The sequence below is a fragment of the Schistocerca gregaria genome, chromosome 4 (genome assembly GCF_023897955.1).
Source record: "Schistocerca gregaria isolate iqSchGreg1 chromosome 4, iqSchGreg1.2, whole genome shotgun sequence".
Taxonomy (NCBI): domain Eukaryota; kingdom Metazoa; phylum Arthropoda; class Insecta; order Orthoptera; family Acrididae; genus Schistocerca; species Schistocerca gregaria.
This window is the reverse complement of record NC_064923.1, coordinates 667,521,602-667,545,864: the sequence shown is the minus strand read 5'-3', so window position 1 is coordinate 667,545,864 and position 24,263 is coordinate 667,521,602. Positions and strand designations below refer to the sequence as shown.

General features: G+C 42.6%; 1 protein-coding gene across 3 annotated transcripts in view; it reads left to right on the top strand.

Moving 5' to 3' along the window:
- The window catches only part of LOC126268182 (cell growth regulator with RING finger domain protein 1-like), a 357,652-nt gene that overhangs the window by 166,637 nt on the left and 166,752 nt on the right, over positions 1-24,263 (top strand). The window lies entirely within an intron of this gene.

Below are 24,263 nucleotides of genomic sequence, written 5' to 3'. Positions count from 1 at the left end.
AACCTCCCCCTCTTATCGACCTTAATGACGGTAAAAATTAAAGCGCGTGTACCTAATGGAAATTTGGGAAAGGCAATCGTCGCCGAAGTTCGGTAAAGAGGGAGGAAGGGTTTCATCTAAATGAAAGGAAAAATGCAAATGAAACTGGTGGAAATTGATTTTGAAAAGGGGTAAAGTTAACAAAGAAAGTAAATGTGCGGTCGTTACGTTAACAATTAGCTGGCGTTCATTAGATATTTGAGATTTGGGGAAAATTACGGTCGCCAGTCCTATGGACAACTACTAAAATAACTGAAAAATAAAGGATATTGCACATATAATTAGCACTAAAGGTGTGGCAACTGAAGGTCGACACGTGTTGTGTGAAAACTGAATGTTTGTCAGAAGTAATAAATTTCGCTACACTCTGACTTAATTTAGCAAAAGAATTAATAAAACTCGAAAATTGAAAGTTAATTTCGTGACTGAAATTAATAGTGAACTTTGTTTTTGAAGCACTACGAAATTCAATAAAATAAGGTTAGTCTTGGGCTACCTCAACAATCATTTCAAAAGCTACTTGAATCTACGCAGTTTAGAAATGAGATTTAACTTTGAACTCCAATTAAATGATTCTGAACAATTAACAATAGTAAAATTTAGTGCGTACCAAGCTGAACTGCAGTCACAGGTAAACTAAAATATGGTAACAAAACTCGCACTCTTAATTTGTGCTTGTGTAATTTAAATATTGTAGCCAGCTATGAATACCTTAACTGAACTTCGAAATTAAAGCAGTGAAATGGAATGATGTTACTTTAATGTTGGCATTAGAATTTCAACGACACTCGGGTTTATTCCGGAAAAGGAAGGGACCCAGCTTGATAATGCAACTGGACAATGAGCAACAAAGGTTCATGCTACGTTGCTGTAATTTTGTGAGACAAATTGGACAGTTTGAAAAGCTGAGGTCTGCCATACAGTTCTAAAACTTAATGTGCTTTCAGTCTTCCTTGTTAGCTGACGGAAGGTTTGAAGTCGTCGAACGAGGAGATGGCGACAATCACTCGTTGTTGCAGAAACTGGATGTTGGCGCGCCTTTTTCTCAACACGGTCACCAGGCGAAATGGGCTGTTGATGCGCGCCAGCTAATGCTTCCCTTCCGCGACACCGTGTCAGAAACTATCATAGCAACTCGAGCGCAATTACATGCTGCCAAACCCCGAAAGCGTGGCAACTCGCGGGAGCATAACACAACACACCTGCTCCACCGCCCTACTCCATCCTATTTCAACGACGTTGGCCGGCCGGAGTGGCCGTGCGGTTCTAGGCGCTACAGTCTGGAGCCGAGCGACCGCTACGGTCGCAGGTTCGAATCCTGCCTCGGGCATGGATGTGTGTGATGTCCTTAGCTTAGTTAGGTTTAATTAGTTCTAAGTCCTAGGCGACTGATGACCTCAGAAGTTTAGTCGCATAGTGCTCAGAGCCATTTGAACCAACCATTTCTTCAACACGTTGGCACCAAGTTTCAGCGTGGACGAGACATTAAAATTTCTTCCTTTCTGTGATTGAACGTATTTGTAGTATAGAATGGCCTCGTTTGTGTTTTTGATTAGTTGAGTATAAAATTCGTTCAGATAGGCGCCAGAGCCTCGATAAATTCGAAGAACATATTTTCCACCACACTGTTACTTTACTGATCATTACAGTCCTCACTTAAACTAACAGCCCTTTCTGGAATTAGGTCTTTGTTTGGCTTCAGAAGTGAGCTACGGAGGTGAAATCCAGATGGGTGCTGCTGTACGCGTATCGCACATCACGAACCGGGCTGCTAACTCGGCGTCCCATCCGGCGGCCATATTACCAACAGCAGTCCATTCATATTTACATACAATCCAGGCTACGGCCAGTAGCCATTCCGCTGCATTGTTTTACGTGCGAGACGACGTATTTGCATTGATTATATAATAATGTTTCGTATAGTAAACGTTATCTCATGGCAGTGACTGTCGAAACCAGCAGTGGCACTGTTATTTAGGGTAGTCGACCGGATGCGCAAAACTATAGACCTATATCTCTGATGTCAATCTGTTGTAGAGTTTTAGAACATGTTTTTTGCTCGCGTATTATGTCGTTTTTGGAAACCCAGAATCTACCCTGTAGGAATCAACATGGATTCCGAAAACAGCGATCGTGTGAGACCCAACTCGCTTTATTTGTTCATGAGACACGGAAAATATTAGATACAGGCTCCCGGGTAGATGCTATTTTCCTTGACTTCCGGAAGGCGTTCGATACAGTTCCGTACTGTCGCCTGATAAACAAAGTAAGAGCATACGGAATATCAGACCAGCTGTGTGGCTGGATTGAAGAGTTTTTAGCAAACAGAACACAGCATGTTGTTATCAATGGAGAGACGTCTACAGACGTTAAAGTAACCTCTGGTGTGCCACAGGGGAGTGTTATGGGACCATTGCTTTTCACAATATATATAGATGACCTAGTAGATAGTGTCGGAAGTTCCATGCGGCTTTTCGCGGATGATACTGTAGTATACAGAGAAGTTGCAGTATTAGAAAATTGCAGCGAAATGCAGGAAGATCTGCAGCGGATAGGCACTTGGTGCAGGGAGTGGCAACTGACCCTTAACATAGATAAATGTATGTATTGCGAATACATAGAAAGAGGTATCCTTTATTCTATGATTATATGATAGCGGAACAAACACTGGTAGCAGTTACTTCTGTAAAATATCTGGGAGTATGTGTGCTGAACGATTTGAAGTGGAATGATTATATAAAATTGTTGGTAAGGCGGGTACCAGGTTGAGATTCATTGGGAGAGTCCTTAGAAAATGTAGTCCATCAACAAATGAAGTGGCTTACAAAACACTTGTTCGACCTATACTTGAATATTGCTCATCAATGTGGGATCCGTACCAGATCGGGTTGACGGAGGAGATAGAGAAGATCCAAAGAAGAGCGGCGCGTTTCGTCACAGGGTTATTTGGTAACCGTGATAGCGTTACGGAGATGTTTAGCAAACTCAAGTGGCAGACTCTGCAAGAGAGGCGCTCTGCATCGCGGTGTAGCTTGCTCGCCAGGTTTCGAGAGGGTGCGTTTCTGGATGAGGTATCGAATATATTGCTTCCCCCTTCTTATACCTCCCGAGGAGATCAGGAATGTAAAATTAGAGATCTGAGCGCGCACGGAGGCTTTCCGACAGTCGTTCTTCCTGCAAACCATACGCGACTGGAACAGAAAAGGGAGGTAATGACAGTGGTCCGTAAGGTGCCCTCCGCCACACACCGTTGGGTGGCTTGCGGAGTAAAAATGTAGATGTAGAATAAAAATGCTATCGTGGCTAATGAACAGAAGTGACTATATCTACTGCGAATAGTGCTGCTTGGAACAACTTGGAGAAACAATGGGGTTTTACATGGTAGACCGGCGCATAATCGGGTGATAGAGAAGTATGGTTTACAATATTTATTCTCACCTCTTGCCAAATACTATCGCTAAAATTTATATTACTGGCAGAATTGAAATTGAATAATTTGTCAAGTGCTGTCTCACTAGCTTGTTAAAACTATCTCTGAATGTACGTCGAATAGCAGGTATTGCTGTAGCGAAATCACAGATCACACAAACTGATCAACTGACATAAAAAGCCCTTATATAAAAAACTGTCTCACGAAATAGACCGGTCGAAGCATGTGCCTTGGCTTTTTATAGGTTGAATATTGGTGTGATTTTGGAAAAAAATTATAGCCAAAGCTAGGACAACTAAAATTATACGCTTCACTCTGAAGATAGTCATAAATTCGTATAGTGCTATTTCCATAATTTGCAAACAGTCCTTTGAATTGGCTAGATCGTTAGAAATACATAAGAATTACCTATTACAGCAAATTACTGTGTTCGCAGTGTTAGCAACCCGATCATTTTAGTTTGTAGCCAAGCCTACACAGTTACACTAAATGTATCTATGGTTTCATTTTCGCTTATCTTCTGTTTTAAAACAACGTAAGGAGTGAAGTCTCGGTCTTGCTGCCTTCCTTTCTCGAGACTGACTTCATGTAAGGATGCATTTCTTTGTTCTCTGTAATTTTAGTTGTAATAACGTTATTTAACTTCATTTGTGTTTTTATTTAGAGGCAGTTGGTCCATATTCCTTTGCTAAAGATGTAGACAGTGCCTGTTTGTATTTCAGCTGTTTAACCACGTTGAGGAGCGATTGCTTTGGTGACATGTCCGTTGCGCCCAGTCACGCACACATCTGCATTTTTTTACAAACCTAACCTTGCAATCTGAATTTCTTATTACGAAGTACGTTAACTGTCTCCGTACAATGCAGACCATTTGTTGCATACTTCATACAAGTTCGATCCGCCGTCAGCAGGCTTTTCCGCTCCCCAATAACGACACTGCCCCTGACTTCAAAAGAAATAAGAATAAAACAGGTAGTGGAGCCGTTTTCGGTCAACTAGGAGCTTCAATGCCAGTTAACATTAATATCCTTATTGCACGTGTTCTTGAATGTGCTGTGATATCTCACCTCCTAACAAATAGCTTTCAGAGGTAATTTTATTACACGTTCCTGCTTTGAGGGACACATTACACTGTGAAATACAGTCGAAACGAAAATCGGAAAATGTGGTTATAACTAGAAATCTAAGAAGCCAAAGTAGTTTTCAGAGATGCAGAAGCAACCTCGTAAGTGAAACATATAGGAAAGGACCAACTGTACCAGTAACGATTTAAGAACATAGGCAGGCTGTAGAGAGGTAGAGAAAGGAGGCTGTCGGTTTGAAAGAAAGTCAAGCGGCAGGAGGGGATAGGGCAGTGCCTTCCCAGATACTGACCTCGCTGAACGTTGCAGTGGCCGTTCTCACGTGGCAGCAATTGATTTCCGTTGTTGACCGCAAAGGTGGCTGACAGTGTGTTACCGCTGCGCGCCTTGATGCTATTCTCAAATTCTCTCTCTTTCAACGCTTTACCCTCGAGCCAAGAGAGGAAAAACACACATACTTCCTAAAGAAGTGAGAGAAACATCAATGATTTTAACTTCCAACTGTTATGCGTCGCGTGTTATCGATTGGTATATACTAGGTCAAATAAACTAGAGACTCTTACTCGTTTTTGGAGGTAAGCAGAGATTGAGGTCAAACCGTCATCGGCTGGAACTGCAATGGACCAGAGACCGAATTCGGCATTCCACTAGTACGTTAAGTCATAGCCTGTTTTGTGAAGAAGATTTCAAGCTTCCATCTGTGAAGAGTCAGTCAGTTCTGCTCTGAGGTACACTTGAACATGGAATGGAAAACAGGACACCACACGAAAAGACAACCTGACTTACTACTACCACAAACAACAAAAATAAATTACATTACTCTCGTAAGCAACTTGGATACATGAGCTGTTAAGCTGATTGTGCGGTAATTCTCGCACTTGTCAGCTCTTGCAGTCTTTGAAATTGTGTAGATGATGCTATTCCGAAAAAGTCAGACGGTATGTCGCCAGACTCGTGCATTCTACAGACCAACGTGAATATTCGTTTTGTTGCCACTTCCCCCAATGATTTTAGAAATTCCGATGGAATATTATCTATCCCTTCTGTTATATTTTTTATTTACATGAGTAATTAGACTTAATTGATTCCTTAAACTTCACTGTTCTGCCTGCCTGCACAACTGTTTGTAATTTGTTCTTTTCCGACGGAAGCGTGTTATTATTTCTGTATCCAGTGAGGAAAAGCGTTCTGATCATTGTTATAACTCGTTGTTGTTGTTGTTAATGAGACTATCGCAGAATCTGCTGTCTTTTTCTAAAGATCGTCGGCGTACTGCGAATGAAGACTTCAGGGGTTGAAGTTTCTCATCGAACAGTCAAAAAATGATTTGCGAGCGAGGGCTCGGAGGAAGTAGCCTCATGTCAGCAAAACTTAAGAGGCAGAAACGTGTGCAGTGGGCATTAGCACGTAGGGAATGGACGCAAGCGGAATGGGCTAGCCATTTGGAGTGAACAGACTAAGATCAGCATCTTTATAGAGTTAAATTCGTTCGTCGTCGACCAGGCGCAGAGTTAGTGCCCCAGTGCGCCACTTCATGTGTCATGGTGTGGACTAGTATAGCAAGTCTCGGCATTGGACATGTGGCGCGTTGCAGGGCAAAATTACCGCAAAAAAAAGTACCAAAACAGTGCCTTCAATGGTGAAACTGCTACCCTCTACCCGCGATTTCTGCGAAGGCAACAACCATAAGTGCATTTTTCAGTAAGACAGTGCGCCATCTCATACCGGAAAAATCAAAAGAAATGGTTCGATTACAGATTAATGCTCTACCTTAGGCTGGCAAACACCCCGACCTCAACCCGACTGAGAATTTGTGGTCAAAATCGTAGTTTCACGAAGGAATCCCAGTAAAAAAAGATACTCCTTGAGGCCATCGTAAATTCGTGATTGAGTGATCAAACCAGAAGATCTTCGGCATTGGTTGGATTCGATGTCGCACGTAGTGGAGGCAATGATGAAATGAAAAACATATCCTACAAAGTACTAAGAAATATTGCAATAACTTTTGTGCCAAGTAATTTTTTAAGTTCCTGAAGTTGTAGCGTTCTGAGTACTTTGTTTAGTTTTTAAAAATTTGTAATTAAATTTTTATATTTAATCTTCAATTTTCAAACAGTGAACAGTAAGGGAAGTTTTTGTAGTGAATTATATTGTATATTTCACCCAAAATAAAAACCTGAGTGCAATATTCAATGAATCTCTACTAAGTGTCAGAATTAATGTCACTACTATACCTGCATCATTTACTAAAATCGAAGGTTGTTATTAATATTGTCAGCAAGGTCATTAATAAAGACTGGTTTATATGCATTTGCTTGTTGCGTAAGCATTTGTATATTTGGCTCCTTTTCACCGGTTATTTCGTATTTTAACTAAAAACTAGTTTCTATATACTTGTACACAGTTGAGCATGCACAAGTGTACTGTGTAACGTGTTGTGCGCCATGCCACCCCAAAAAAGAAACGTCGTTTCGTGGATAGCTGACCATCCTGGAACATTTAAATCATTTTTTTAATGTATTATGAGCGGTGGTTAAGAAAGATGTATATCTCGGTACTGAATATTAGACCGGGCCAGAAATTTCCAAGTGGCTCTCGTAGGTCAGTTATGGCGGAACGTTTTTATACAGCAGGTACCCTCTTTTAATCAACAACCCTACAAATTATTATTGTCAGTTCCGATATCGTCTTATTTTATTGTTGTTGACATGTGATGAGGTCTCCTAGACAGAGGCTCGTGAACTACGCAGTAGTACAAAATGTGTTAGCAAAAATGTGACAATTTTACACACTCTAAGTTCGATGAAATTTTTAGACAGTGGATGGAAAATGGTGTCACGATATAGAACAAGAAGCAGACGAAGAAGACAATGATTTTTCAATAGCCCGTGATCGCAGTTCTGCTAGCGATCAAGAGGAGCATTCAGAGGAAGAACTTCAGGACAATGGTTATGAGGACCTTTCTGTTAGTCCGACAAAATACTTAGTTAAAATTGCCGTGATTAGGACTCATTTTTCCCATATACCTGCAAGCTTGAAACTCAGTTTGGCGTTGAATGAATCTATTCAGTTAATGAATAAAATTATTCTAGTGAACTCCTCATTGCCGGAGGTATTCCCAAGAAAACTTAAAGAAAAGTTTGAAAACATTTTAAACAATAACCCAGGCTTTGAACCCTTCTGCCAAGTTGTTTTATTAATGGGACGGGTGATCTTTTACCATAAACAGTAAGTACCAACATAGCACCCAAATTCAAATACTACCCAGTTACCACAGTTTATGTAGAACGGTCCTCTTCTGCTTATGAAAATGCTTTGTGCGACCAAAGACACAACCTTGCTTCCGAACGTTTGGAACAGTACTTGGTCGTTCGTTTACAATAGCAGAAAAATATAAAATAAGTTGTAAATCATGCTTTAGTTCAGTAGTGCTAAGTAATAAGTTAATGCTGTTCAAAAAATTCATGATTGCATGTTGTTTTTTTAATAAAATGTTAGTTTTTGAGCGTGCCCCTCTGCAAGCGGTATAGTTTGAAGTTGGTCCTGCACATATAGATTGTTTCGCTGAGAGTCACTCGCATCGCATCCACTTGCTACCGACAACAATAGCAAAGAAGGAAAAATTCTTGATACCCGATATGCGTCCCCATTTTGCAGATTTTTAGAAAATAATCCCAGAAGGGCTCCCTTCCTAACCTCTGCCAGAAAGTAGTCAGAAAATAACAGCGTACTAAATGTACAGATTTTTCTCGTGGCCGGCGCTCTTCCTCGTACTTCATATGCACAGGTTCGACTTTGAGATATAATGCACGCAGTGCATGTTCTGTTTTATTTCATCTTGCCTATTTCGACATTTTTCAAGCATTTTTGATGCATACTTGCATGCATATTTTAAGGTTTTCATGATGCATATAATCAGGTTTCTAGTCATAAATGTAAAACAAGAACAGCAAGGGTCGCAATACACTTCGCTGGCTGAGGCACTTCCCGATGTTACTGCAACATCTATAGATGACTCTTCGCCCAAGACAACTCTCAGTACTCAGTCTTCACTCCAGGTGAGGTGGTGTTGGTTTTTGTGGCCCCCCTCTTCTCGGCTCGAGCTACTCAACTCAAGGGTGTGACTGCGGGACCCGTGACCGTGGTCACGCGCTGTGACTCATCGGCAGGTGTCGAGCCGAAGCGAGTAGCGTACCTTCGCGCCGGTAACACACCGGAAAGTTCCCAGACGGCCTTCACGCCACCAGTCCCGCCAACACTGCCGAATCCTCTGAAGAGTCCTCTTCTACCCACGCCAGTACACTCACAACTCAATTTGGAACCGTTTGTACCCAGACTTCGGTCGCTTATGACCGCACGCATATGCAAGCAACGGTCCAGAGGGCTTCCTCGACTGTCTGAAGCTTTGCGTTTGGTCTTACTGTAACTCGTGAGTCACTAACTAGCAACTCATAAGATGCACTACTCTGACAATTACGAGAAAATAGCGCGCCAAGTTTTACGTGTTTAAGTGGTTCAAAATGGCTCTGAGCACTATGGGACTTAACTACTGTGGTCATCAGTCCCCTAGAACTTAGAACTACTTAAACCTAACTAACCTAAGGACATCACACACATCCATGCCCGAGGCAGGATTCGAACCTGCGACCGTAGCAGTCACGCGGCTCCGGACTGCGCGCCTAGAACTGCTAGACCACCGCGGCCGGCGTGTTTAAGTGGGTTAGATATAATTACTCTAGTTTTCATCACTGGTCATATTACTTAATTTACATTTTGAGAAATAATATAACGGGAAAAAACCAGGAGTATTTGCATGAAATTTCAGTTTGTTTTTCATGTCTTTATGACGAATACTATCCTGCGCGTGTGATATCGCGAGCTCATCCGATGAGTAATTGTACATCAGTCTTGTGGTCTGGGACATTGCGACTTACTATATTACTGATTGCAACTGGTCGGCTGTTTATAATTTTATTATTCCTTATTTATCGATGTTTGAGGTGGACTTTCCAAGCTGGTCCCTCTTCCTTCAATTTAATTACAAATAGTAAATAGTCAAAATATGAAATGCACTACAACGCCATGAAAATGGACATGGTTTTTTTCACTGTTACATCTCAAATGTCATAAATTAAAGTAACCAGCGATGAAAAAAATACAGATTAAATAGTGTTTGCGGGACTCTAACCGCCGCCTCGTCTACGACCTTCTTGCAACGTGCGAATGCCAACCAGTTGACCGTACACTTCTTACGATCTGCAACTTCAGTTACATAATAGAAACGTAAAACTTCTCTTGCGATTTTCTCGGAATTGCCTGAGTAATGCATCTTACTACTTGCGTGTTATGTTGTTTTAATGGCCTACCAGAAGTGTAGAAAGTTCAAAGTAGATGCGTGATCGCATCGTTGTGGTCTCATCTTATAAGAGAACGATTTCGAATTAAAAGCGTATTACCTTGTCACTCGAGCATAAACAGATAGTTTACACGGTGCCTGCAATAATTTTGCTTTGGGTCGTACTCCTCTCTTGCTACACTGGGTGTTGTTCATGATCCGGCGACTCAAGTATAAACAGTTCGAACAAACTGCGGAAAGGATAAGGAAACTTACTTAAAGTGAGGAGGTGGAACAACTTCCAATCGTGCGTGTGTACAAAAATGTCGGTTTTCCAATATTTTAGTATTTAATATTAAAGCAAGAAATTCTGGATGAGGTAAGACCTCAAATCAATGAAACCGTAAGTCAGTAGTGTCGAAGCTGTGCGACACATGTAACATTTAACTGTCTTTCGGTTCTGAAGAACATCTCTTGGTTGTGTTTGACAATCTGTTATTTTAAAAGACCTAGGTTTCTGTGTCGAAATACATGCTCTGATGTTACTATTTCAAAGATGTTAATGTCTTCTGGAGTTACATGAAACTGATTTTCAAATCCCAATAAGTGATAATGCGACATAATAGAGACTTTACAGTATACAGCAAAGAATTTAAGTGATAATATTATCATTCATTTTGAAACTGACGCATCTGGACTTAAACGTTGCAGTGTACTACTAATTGCGCCATCTGACCACGCACTTCTCATAGACTTAACAGCTGCATCAACTCTCTCGAAGGTGCGTTTCATAGTACCGTCGAAAACCACTGCAGAGTCTGGACGGATAGAGAAGTTCATTGTAAGCAGAATCAAACAAATCAATTTCGTAAGTTTATCTCTGAAGTTTTCAATGTATTTAGAACAGTCATTTAATTTCATTGGTAACAGTTCAGTGTGTTTCCCGTAGTACACCAAACAACATGAAAAACATTTTTTGAAACAGTAACACTGCAAAATATTTTTTAGAAGCTAAAAATATACATAACAACCGCCAGTGGCTTAATACCAGCTGAGGTTCGGAAAATAGCGAATCTGCTTATAATTTGAAAACATTCTCAAGATGAATATCAAGACTGCAACTACATTTGTGAAAGAAATTCCTTATGACGCATATTATGGTTCTAAGAAAAAAATAGACAGACGTGGCTAACGTAATCTGACTACCTTACTTCAAAAAATAATTGAATATCCTCAAAATGTGCACCTAATTTTCACATATTTTAGGAAAGCATTTGAATAATGAAAACTATGGTTGATAATGAAAATGTTTTTTGGAAAACCCTGTGGTGACATACTGACGTGGAGCATAGCCCCAGGCTTACGTAGGATTGAAACGGGTGACTTTGCTTGCGAGTTGGCAAAGCGGTATCGAAACAATTTAAACAGCTTGTAAAAGTGTGTACTAAAAGATCGGATTTTAGAGATAAGGTACAAAATAGTATCTCAGAAATGGTTTGTTGCTTTGGAGTCAAAGGGATGCTATAGGCGCCTTTCCCTTGCCTTTCCAACATTGTTGCAGAACACATTTTTAGAAATAGATATTCAGCACATCTCTGAGGAAACCTAGAAGACAGGTTCAACATTGTCATGTGCAATTAATATAGTAATCTTAAGAAAAAGTTTTATAGTAGCTTACTTGGAAATCACTGGGAACCAAATAATTTTTCTCACAACAAAACAACTGCTGAAAACACCTTAAAATCTATACAGCATAATAGTGAAGAAATAAATAAATTAGTTCACCTTTGTCACGTTAGCTACAAACAACGCTGTCAGAGAAGGGGCAATTAGAAGAATACAAAAAGCAAAATGGTGTTATCTTGTGTGTACAATAATGAAAAGGAAAGTTAATTCAAAGATAAACTTACAAATTATAAGCAACTGTGACGGAAACATAAATCATAATAAATAATTTCATACCTTTTCTAATTTTGCTACGTAGACTACGCCTGTAACAAAATATGAGCAAAGAAACTAAAAGTCTTAAACATGAAAATTTTGAGGAATCAAAGATAAAACCACAGCAGTCCGGAGAAAACTAACAATCAAGTCTATGATATGTATGGATAGCCAGACATCAAATCCTGAACTGAAGGTGAGAAACTCGCACTTCGGACAGCGGAAGAAAGAAAATCTACAAAGTGTAAACAGAACGCTTTCAGGCACTGTGGCATGTCGAAAGATTTAGACTGCGTTTGTTAGAGCTCATAAGATACGAAAATCAGACGTCCAAGGAACTAAGAGATTAAATATGAAGGCAGAACTACGTCGCAAAAATTGATGAAATCAGCAGTTAGAGATCTCATAACTTGTGGAGCTTGGTAGCATAAAACCTCTAGAATACAGGGTTCGAACCCGCGGTCGAGGTTGTGTAAAATAAAAAGTTCTGAAACACAGCGCACTCTCTTGCAATAATTACGTTGTTTCAGTAAGACCTCACAGTTAAGTCAGTTGATTGACTTTCCGCCAGCATAATACTGAGTGAAATTATTAACAAAGCAGCTGTCGTCACTTGTAATAACGGCGGTATTAACATACTGACTGAAACCGTTGAGACTTGGCAGGAAAACTGCCGGTTAGTGCACCCACAGAGTACACTGACTTACTTAATGCCAGCTACATTCGCTGAAAATCTGAGTTCGAATCTCGGTCCGACACACAGTTTCAATCTGCCAGGAAGTTTCATATCTGAGCACACTTCGCTGCAGAGTGAAAATTTCATTGGAAACGTCCCCTAGGCTGTAGCTAAGCCATGTCTCCGCAATATCCTTTCTTCCAGGAGTGCTGGTTTTGCAAGGTCGGCAGGACAGCTTCTGTGAAGTTCAGAAGGTAGGAGACGAGGTACTAGCGGAATTAAAGCTGTTAGGTCGGGTCGTGAGTCGTGCTTGGGTAGTTCAGATGGTAGAACACTTGTCTGCAAGTGGCAGAGGTCCGGAGGTGGAGTCTCGATCCATATGCAGTTTTAATCTGCCAGGAAGTTTCAGCGAGAAGGTGTTAGACGTCAGTGTCTTATCAAAGAAATTAGTGAACGGAAGCTTGCTCGGTCTGTAAAACTGGATAGGCCGAGATGTTTCAGATCTGGTGACAGTCCAATGCCGGTGTTGGCGTAATTTTCGGAGCACACTGTTTAGCCCAAGATTTTGAACTTAGGACTCTGCTGCAGACGACACCCACTTGTTCGCATCTTGAGCAGACATCGTCCGTTATCACTGCAGTGAGCACATAATCAACGAGATTGAACCATGGATCAATGGAAACGTGTCGGCTCTTCGGATGACCCACGTTTGTTGTTAGGCTAGATGGTCGTGACTCTATACGCCATCACCCAGATATGCACCGCGCCCTAGGCGCAGTCAAGGTGGTGCCAGCATTTTGCTGTGGGAGATCTTCACCTAGGTTTCCTTGGGACCTATGGTAACGGTCTGAGGCACCATCAGCACTGAGGACTACGTGAACATTACTGCTGATCAACTGCCTCCCTTCGTGCTCGGTATGTTCTCCGATGGGAATGGCGCCTTCCAGCTGAAAAGCTGTCGTTGTGAAAAGGCCGAAATCGTCCTTCAGTGGTTTTAGAAAAAGGATAGTGAATTCAGGTAGATGTCTTGGTCACCAGATTTTCGTTATAAAAACTCTATGGATCACATCTCGCAAGCTGTCGAGCGACCGTAAACAATAGGCTTGTAATTTACGGGAGGCGAGTGACCAGTGCGTGGCGTAAAAATCTGGTGCCACATACCTCCGGGAAACCATCAAGGACTTACCAAATTCATGCCACGCCGATTCACTGGCGTACTGCGTTACCAAGGTGGACCAAAACAGTGTTAAGCAGGTGATCATAGTGTTTGGCTCATCGGCAAATGCATCATTTTTTTTTTCAGTCCTAGTACTCACATGTAGGTAATATTGTCGGGGATAACGCGATAGCCGGCCGCTGTGGCCGAACGGTTCTGGGCACTTTAGTCCGGAACCGCGCGACTGTTACGGTCGCAGGTTTGAATCTTGCCACGGGCATGGATGTGTGATATCCTTATGTTAGTTAGGTTTAAATGGTTCTAAGTTCTAGGGGACTGATAACCTCACATGTTAAGTCCCATAGTGCTCAGAGCCATTTTGATAACGCGATATCTTTGTCATCAACAAAGGAAGTAACAGAACATCAAATTTTGTCAGTGGCTCATGTTATCTTTACTGTAAATTATGCATGCGCTAAAGATCTAAATTAGTATCCGATAAGCGGACGTAAGATCTATGTACCAGTATGCAACTTGTGTTGGTGGTTGCATTTAGATTGCGGTATGGTTTAAAATTGAAATGAAATGGTTGAACAGCTGGTATTAAATTAGAGGATTTTAATTAATGTGGTAGTTGCGAGTCGAGAGGTAATAGTTGAGGGGTGAGGCAGGTTTCTAGTCTGTCAATCTTTGATAAGAATGAGATTTTCACTCTGCGGCGGAGCGTGCGCTGACACGAAACTTCCTGGCAGATCAAAACTCTGTGTCGGACCGAGACTCGAACTCGGGACTGTACCTTTCACGGAAAAGTGCTGTACCGACTGAGCTACCTAAGTACGACTCACGACCCACGACCCATGCTCACAGCTGTAATTCCACCACTACTTACTCTGCCGAGGTCGAGCCTCGATCCGACACACAGTTCTGATCTGCCAGGAAGTTTCATATCAGCGCACACTCCGCTGCAAAGTGAAAATCTCATTCTGGAAAAATCTCCCAGGCCGTGGCTAAGTCATGTCTCCGCAATATCCTTTCTTCCAGGAATGCTACGACTAGTGAGTCGTGCTTGTGTAGCTCAGTCAGTAGAACACCTGCCCCCATTTCGAGTCTCTGTCCGGCACACATTTCTGATCTGCCGATGATGCTGTGATTGTCAAGGACGGCAAAGGAGTTGAAATAGCGGTTCAGAGGTGAAAGGAATCCATAAGATAAACATTAACAAAAGCAAAACGTGGGTAATGGAATGTAGTCGTGTCTAATCAGACGATGCTGAGGGAATTACATAAGAAAATGAGTGACTAGAAGTAGTAGACGAGTTACGCAATTTGGGCAGCAAAATAGTTGATTATGGCCGAAGTAGAGAGAATATAAAATGTAGTCGGGTAATGGCAAGAGAAGCGTTTCTGAAGAACTTTAACATCGAATATTAATTTACATTGGTCAGGGCTGTAGCCTTGAACGAAAGTGAAATTTGGGCGATAAGCAGTAGAGACAAGTGAATAGAAGCTTTTGGAATGTGGTGCTACAGACCAGTGCTGAACGTCAGACGAGCAGAGCGTGTAATCAATAGGAAGGCATTGAAGAGAATTTCGGAGAAAACAAGTTTGTCGCATAACTTCACTAAAAAACAGGAATCAGTTGGTAGGACGCATTCTGAGACATAAAGGATCACATGGGACTCAACTGCTGTGGTCATTAGTCCCCTAGAACTTAGAACTACTTAAACCTAGATAACCTAAGGACATCACACACATCCATGCCCGAGGCAGGATTCGAACCTGCGACCGTAGCTGTCGCACGGTTCCGGACTGCGCGCCCAGAACCGCGAGACCACCGCGGCCGGCACCAATTTAGTATTGGAGTGAAATCTGGGGGTAGGGGGTAAAAATTGTAGAGGGGAAGGAACAGATGGATACAGCAAAGAGGTTTGAAAAGAATGTACGTTGCAGTAGTTATTCGGAGATGAGACTTGCACAGGATAGAATAGCGTGGAGAGCTGCATCAAACTAGTCTTCAGGTGGAAGACAGCAGAACAACAACAGCAGCATCAAATAGCGCTGTGAAATGTTATGAGGTATAATTTTATCATTTTTAAATGTATGTATAATAACATGGGAAGTACTCCATTAATAGTTTCCGTTTCACTTCTCTGTATGAAGTCACATTTTTTCGTTTTTCCTATGTAGAATACGGTATTTGTAGCGCCAGAATATTAAAACGTGTGCGCTGACTACGCTTATAGTCAGTTCTAGTACGACTCTTTCACGTGTTTTTCTGGAAGTTCCTTTTTTCTCGAGTGTGTTTTATTCATTTCGGGGCACACCTTTGGATGTCTCATGAGGTAAATTTAATTTCTTTATAGAATATGTGGGTGTTGTGCCCTGGAAACGAAACTTTACCCGGTGTTTACTTTTGGATATGTTTCTGAGCCAAGTGATAAGCTATACTTTATTACTTTATCAAAATAAAGCTGTTTGTTTGCGCCTCCGACAGTCACGTCTTTTTGGATGAATATGAACAGCCGGCCGTAGTGGCCGAGCGGTTCTAGGCGCTACAGTCTGTAACCGCGCGCCCGCTACGGTTGCAGGTTCGAATCCTGTCTTGGGCTTGGATGTGTGTGATGTCCTTAGGTTAGTTAGGTTTAAGTACTTATAAGTGACTAATGACCTCAGACGGTAAGTCCCATAGTACTCAGAGCCATTTGAACCATTTTGAATATGAACAGTTAATTTGTCGCGGAGTACGTCTATATCATCAGTCCGGTTCTCGGCGTAAAGGCGCAGTTTAGCCTCATCCTGTCGCTCACTTAGGGCGTCTCGTCACGGTCTGTGCTGCTCCCCACGTCGGAGGTTCGTGTCCGTCCGTGCGTGTGCGTGTGTGTGTGTGTGTGTGTGTGTGGGGGGGGGAGGGGGGGTCCATAGCGTAAGTTAGTTAAAGTTAGATTAAGTAGTGTTTAGGCTTAGGGACCGATGACAGCAGTTTGGTCCCATAAGACCTTACCACAAATTTCCAATTTGTCCGCCACTTAGCTCCCAGCCCACGCACGAGTTTCTCTTCAGTCTATAATTTGATGCGGCACGCTTTAAAGGTTCGTCCGTCCGTCGCCTTTCCTTGTTTACAAAACAAGACAATTAAGTTAGCTCGCGTTAGGCCCGAGTGACGCTGTGCGAAGGACGTGGCTAGCACTTCCTGGACGCGCTCTATTTACCCACGCTGTTGCTGGCACGACTGCCGTCTTACCTTGCGAGATAAGCTCGAAGCGGAATGGTTACCGCTTTCGTCAGAGACAACTCATTTACTGTTATTGTTGCTCTTGTTGTTAACGTTTACCGTACAGCAAGTCTACCTACATATTGCTCAAATTTCCTTCTTTCGCTGCATCAGCTAGCACATTCCATCCCACTATGCATCCGACTGGAATCCTGTTCACTGTCGGCGACTACTGCTATGTCATCAGCGGATCGTATCGAGCTGACTTTCTGTGCGTGACAAACCATTCCCGCACAGAGGTAGCCCTTTACTCCCCTCATTGCCGTATCTACAGATTAAATATTAGTCGTGTCATTGAAGAACCCTGCCTCACACCTTCCCTGATTTTGGTCTCGTGCACCATTCAGTTAATGCTGACTCCTCAGCTCTGTTCGGATTACCCTTCCCTCATTGTAGTAGATACCTCACTTGCTAAGAGACAGTTTGTCATTCCACATTACCAAAAGACTTCTCAATTCCCACGAATGCAATGTATTTTACTGTGTCTTTGTTGTAACTAATTAATCCATTCAAAAGCTGCAGCCAAAGCTAGGTGTGCCTTCTGCGTTACTGACAGGTCACGACCGTCGACCGTCTCCGAAACGGTATTCGATGCGTGCTCTTTTGCTTTGAAATCTGGTTGAGGCCAGTACAGATATTGCCCACAGTTCTCTATGCAATTGCAAATTTGTGGGAGCCTACTACTTAAAATCGAAATGTAAACATGTAAAAAAGGGTCCATTGATAGTGACCGGGCCAAATATCTCACGAAATACACATCAATCGAAAAAACTACAAAGAACGAAACTCGTCTAGCTTGAAGGGGAAACCAGATGGCGCTATGGTTGGCCCACTAAATGGCGCTGCCATAGGTCAAACGGATATCAACTGCGTTTTTTTAAATATGAACCCCCATTTTTATTACATATTCGTGTAGTACGTAAAGAAATACGCATGTTTTAATGGCTCTGAGCACTATGGGACTAACATCGGATTTCATCAGTCCCCTAGAACTTAGAACTACTTACACCTAACTAACCTAAGGACATAACACACATCCATGCCCGAGGCAGGATTCGAACCTGCGATCGTACCGGTCGCGCAGTTCCAGACTGTAGCGCCTAGAACCGCTCGGCCACTCCGGCCGGCTGAATGTTTTAGTTGGATCACTTTTTTCTCTTCGTGATAGATGGCGCTGTGATAGTCACAAATGTGTAAGTACGTGGTACAACGTAACATTTAGCCAGTGCGGACGGTATTTGCTTAGTGATACATTACCCGTGTTAAAATGGACCGTTTACCAATTGCGGGAAAAGTCGATATCGTGTTGATGTATGGCTATTGTGATCAAAATGCCCAATGGGCTTGTGCTATGTATGCTGCTGGGTATCCTGGACATCATCATCTAAGTGTCCGGACCGTTCGCTCGATAGTTACGTGGTTTAAGGAAACAAGTGTTGAGCCACATGTGAAACGTCAACCACGACCTGGAACAAATGTTGATGCCCAAGTAGGTGTTTTAGCTGTTGTCACAGCTAATCCGCATATCGGTAGCAGACAAATTGTGCTAGAATCGAGAATCTCAAACGTCGGCTTTTTCTCCACTAGGTATGTATAAGACGTGTGTGTGACTGGGATAATAGTGTGAGCGAGGGTGTGTCTTTAAAACTTCCGTCACGTAATTTCTTTGATTAAAAAGCAGACTGTAATTCAATAATACACGTAACATACGCTGGGGTTGTGTGGAGGCGAAGAGGATAGGTGTATGCTTCATCATAGATTCTTCTCAAGCTCGCAGGTACGTGCTTAGCTATCATAGTAAGTTTACGCTGCCGTGGATGGAAAACAAACTTGCAAACCCAAGCCGACAAAGGTGCGAACAGTCTGCCACGTTCACCTCTCGTAAACCTTCATTTAAATTCTCAGTGTTAAGTGTGTATAATAACCTACAGGTCGCCTTTTCTTGCGAAAAGTTCTTCACAAGTTTTATAATGTGAAACATCTCTCACTTTTTGGACCGTAAACTTCATGCCAGAATTCCGCTTCCGTTTCCTCCGACGTTAAACATCGCGTCAGTACTCTGTGACTGCTCTTCCCGTGAAAGACTAGTATTGTTTGTGGCTCGCTTGCTATGGGAAAAGTGTTCATACGCCTTGTAGTATACTCCCAGTTACTTGCTTCCCGATCGCTGAACCTTGTCGGAACTATAATTATGGAAGCGTAAGGTGGCGAGAATGTTAATGAAAAACCAGTACTGATTATCTTCATTTGTGATCAGTACTACCAAACTCTGAACAAAAACAGCTAAAATGCTGCGGAGGGAGGTATGAACTAGTGTCAACGCAATGTATTTTTGAGACGTTTACATGACCTAGTAACGGTTTCGGTACGTCACTGCGAAACCAAACTGTAAAGTCACCAGCTGCCTCGCGGTATAAGCGTACAGCAAACACTGACTGTGCAAAATTTGGCCGGTTAATAATGCGAAGTCTATGTGGCGAATGGCGAAACATTGCCACAGTCGCACGCAAGTAACAGCTTCACACCGGTAACTTCATAAGGTACTTCTGGCCGAAAGAAACTCAAAAGAAAGTCGCGTCATAATTACCGCTCATGACACTAGAAAGATTATCTAAACCGGATGAAAAACGCTACAACTGCATTTTATTGTTACAGGTGCAGCCTTCGTTTGGAGGATCTTCATTACATATATACTCATGGTGATACGGCAAAAAAACACTACGCCCATTCAGAAAATTTAAGACTTGTCTGATTACCTCAGTTAGTACATACGTGGAAAAGACTAAAGACGACCGTTACATCTAATAATTTTTGATCGATGTCTGTGGACGCTTAGTGTAGTAAACACCTGATACTGCGCTCCGCTCTCACACCAAAGTACAGAGACTCAGTGTACTTACCGAGTGAGCCAGCCGCTGTGGCAGAGCGGTTCTAGGCGCTTCAGTCCGGAACCACGCTGCTGCTACGATCGCAGGTTCGAATCCTGCCTCGGGCGTGGATGTGTGTGCTTAGGTTAGTTAGGTTTAAGTAGTTCTAAGTGTAGGGGACTGGTGACCTCAGATGTTAAGTCTCGTAGTACTTAAAGCCATTTGAGCCATTTTTGAACTAAACGAGCACGTTGAACTACTGATGGCGTCTAAAAACTGCAACCAATAAGACTTGTTCCCCTCCTTCACGTCTGTTCCATGACGTCCGCGGCTCAGTACATTTCTGCGGGCCATTTTACACGAGACTAAGCAGGATCTCTGCTTTTCTGCTTTCCAGCGGAGTGCCAGAACTCCTTTGTAATAAATTGCTTGTGCACTGCGAATAGTTTGATCGAGCAGTTCGAAAATTGTTAATTGTTTCAGACTAAGCACACAATTCAAAGTTGAAAAAAAAAAACCGACGCACTTTTTCATTTCACATATGAACTTCACATCTGCAACGGTTGTGCCCTTACCTGCCACAGCAGTGCGGAAATCTTTTAAGGGACGCCATCACGTGTTGGTTGTTCAAACAACGTGAAAAATTCCTTTTGCTCGTCCCCAGTGCTTCCGTCGCATCGCACGAACTCCCACTTGTGAGTGCGGCGACAATCACAGCACTCTTAGCGACGTTTTGCTCCACGGAGTTATTTGGAGATCAGTCCAAATAAAGGCCACCAGCGTCACTGACCCTTGAGCGAAAGTTAAGTGTAACTACTACAAAAGTCTGTGATTAAAGTCTCTATAGCTGTCTAACTACTTTCAGAAAGAGTCGGGGATCCAAACAGTCGACAGGAAATCTACTCAGTTAGTTCACACACCGCCTCCTTCTGGCTCCCAGAGCTTCCGCCGGTAACCCCTACAATAAAACTGGAATACAGTTCAAAGTCACTTGGTCAAGTGACGTAGGAACAGTGTAGACAAATTTTCGCCGTAACATTCGCAATTTATTGGATTGAACTCAACCTTCCATTGTCACCACTTCTATCCAACACAACCACCAGCTAGCCACTGGATTTGCGATCTGATACAAGGTTTCCGACTACGGAGACCGTGCGCACTTTCAATGGCATTCTTCTCCCATGAAACCGGAAACTTAATTGAAAAATAGCCTGGTTCATCGCTAAGGATCACTCGTCTCCAACCTAGAGGGCACAAGACGTGCCTCCTACATCCTGCGAGGCCTGTTCGCAAACTTCCTTTCTGTTTCGTGAAATCCCAGTAGCGACGCGAATTTGCTTTAACATTCACCTATTTCATCGCTTATGTATGAGCCCTAATTTCTCGTATCTTATCTTCGCGGTCCTTACGCGCGACGTATGCTGACGCCTATAAAATCGTTCGACAATCCGCTTCAAATGCCGGTTCTCTAAATTTTCCCTCCGTGGATTCCGACTGTAGTTCCTGAAGCGTCTCCGTAACGCTTGGGTGTTGTCTGAACCTACCGGTAATAAGTCTAGAGCCCGCCTCTGAATTACTTTCATCTCTTCCTTCAATCCGACCTGGTACAGATTCCAAACACTCAAGCAGTACTCAAGAATAGGTCGCACCAGCATCCTATATGCGATCTTCTTTACAGGTGAACAACTCTTTCCTAAAATTCTCCCAATAAATCGAAGTCTATCATTTACGTTCCCTACCACAGTTCTCACTGGCTCGTTCCACCTCATATCGCTTTGCAACGTTACGTCCAGATATTTGGACGACTTGACTGTGTCAAGCAGAATGCTAGTAATATTGTATCCTAATATTACAGGTTTAATCTTCCTATTCACCCGCATTAACTTACATTTTTCCACATTTACGGCTAGCTGCCATTCATCTCACCAACTGGATATTTTGTCTATGTCGCCTTGTAGCTTCCTACAGCCGCACAACTTCGGCTCGTTACCGTACACCACGGTATCATCAGCAGACAACCGCAGATTGGTGCCCACCCTGTTGGCCAAATCATTTATGTATACACAGAACAGCGGTCCTATCACAGTTCCCTGGGGCTGTATCTGATTGACGCTCGCCGTTGAGGACAACATACTGGGTTCTGTTACTGAAGAAGGCTTCGAGCCACTAACAGATCTGTGAACTTGTTTCATATCGTCGTACTTTAACAGCCTGTAATGGGGCGCCGTGTCAAATGCTTCCCGGGAATGTAGATATGTGGAATCTGCCTGTTGCCCTCCATCCATAGTTCTCTGTATATCGTGTGAGGAAAGGGCAAGGTGAGTTAAGCACGAGCGATGCTTTCTAAATTCATGTTGATTCATGAACGTCGGCTTCTTGAGACAAAGGGGTAAATTAGTAGTGGGGTTGTCCAAATTATTCTAAAATCTAAATGATCTGCGCCAAGTTTGTGGTGCTTCAGAAAAATAATGCCGGTTGCAGGAAGTTGTAAGAGCTGAATCCCGAAAGTTAGAAGAATTTATAGGGGGCTCTGTTTCATAGATAGGTACGCTTTGCAGTAACCACAAAGAAAGGAATCCACTTTCAGGGAAAAATTCAGGAAGTCTATAACTGCCCGGATGGGTTAGCCCAGAGAGGTTTAATGTTTCATTAAGCGAGTGTTTGACACTACGAAGCCTATGCAAGTAGGGGGGGGAGGGGGAGGGGGAGGAGGAGGAAACAAGTGCTCTGTGCGCGGTCTGCTCCCGTTGTATGCATACGGTGCCAGATCCAGGGTCGAGCCATAGGTACCGCTTTGCACGATCGATATTACTCACAGACAGACAAACTGACCAAACACGGAGACACGGAGGTATCATAAGGACCAGCGTATTGACCGAAGAAGTTTGCCAGAGAACAAAAACGTAATTCCTTAAATCCTTACAGGACATGATAAAGTATGGATCGCCGATGGCGATGGAACTTCGCACACATGGTGAAAAAAACAAGCTGCTGGATTTTCTGATCCGCGTAAAATGACATTTATTTTCTGGCAAGGAGTGAAGTGTAGGAAAAAGTACTTTTCGGATTTTCTGACTATGCTTCTTGAACAGTGGCACTGTGCAGACATTCAGTAGCTCTGCTGTACGAAGTATGATTAAATTTAAACCTGTGCGAATCTACTGGACTTCGAATTGTCTACAATTACATCGAGTTCGGACTGAAAACAATTGCGATGGACATATTAAAGTGTGGCACTCTGACCATTTTCGTATACATGCCGTTGCGTGAGTTTTTTTGTCATCAGTCTACTGACTGGTTTGATGCGGCCCGCTACGAATTCCTTTCCTGTGCTAACCTCTTCATCTCAGAGTAGCACTTGCAACCTACGTCCTCAATTATTTGCTTGACGTATTCCAATATCTGTCTTCCTCTACAGTTTTTGCCCTCTACAGCTCCCTCTAGTACCATGGAAGTCATTCCCTCATGTCTTAGCAGATGTCCTATCATCCTGTCCCTTCTCCTTATCAGTGTTTTCCACACATTCTTTTCCTCTCCGATTCTGCGTAGAACCTCCTCATTCCTTACCTTATCAGTCCACCTAATTTTCAACATTCGTCTATAGCACCACATCTCAAATGCTTCGATTCTCTTCTGTTTCGGTTTTCCCTCAGTCCATGTTTCACTACCATACAATGCTGTACTCCAGACGTACATCCTCAGAAATTTCTTCCTCAAATTAAGGCCGGTATTTGATATTAGTAGACTTTTCTTTCAGAAATGCCTTTTTTGCCATAGCGAGTCTGCTTTTGATGTCCTCCTTGCTCCGTCCATCATTGGTTATTTTACTGCCTAGGTAGCAGAATTCCTTAACTTCATTGACTTCGTGACCATCAATCCTGATAAGTTTCTCGCTGTTCTCATTTCTACTACTTCTCATTACCTTCGTCTTTCTCCGATTTACTCTCAAATCATACTGTGTACTCATTAGACTGTTCATTCCGTTCAGCAGATCATTTAATTCTTCTTCACTTTCACTCAGGATAGCAATGTCATCAGCGAATCGTATCATTGATATCCTTTCACCTTGTATTTTAATTCCACTCCTGAACCTTTCTTTTATTTCCATCATTGCTTCCTCGATGTACAGATTGAAGAGTAGGGGCGAAAGGCTACAGCCTTGTCTTACACCGTTCTTAATACGAGCACTTCGTTCTTGATTGTCCACTCTTATTATTCCTTCTTGGTTGTTGTACATATTGTATATGACCCGTTTCTCCCTATAGCTTACCCCTACTTTTTTCGGAATCTCGAACAGCTTGCACTATTTTATATTGTCGAACGCTTTTTCCAGGTCGACAAATCTTATGAACGTGTCTTGATTTTTCTTTAGCCTTGCTTCCGTTATTAGCTGTAACGTCAGAATCGCCTCTCTCGTGCCTAAAGCCAAACTAATTGTCACCTAGCGCATTCTCAATTTTCTTTTCC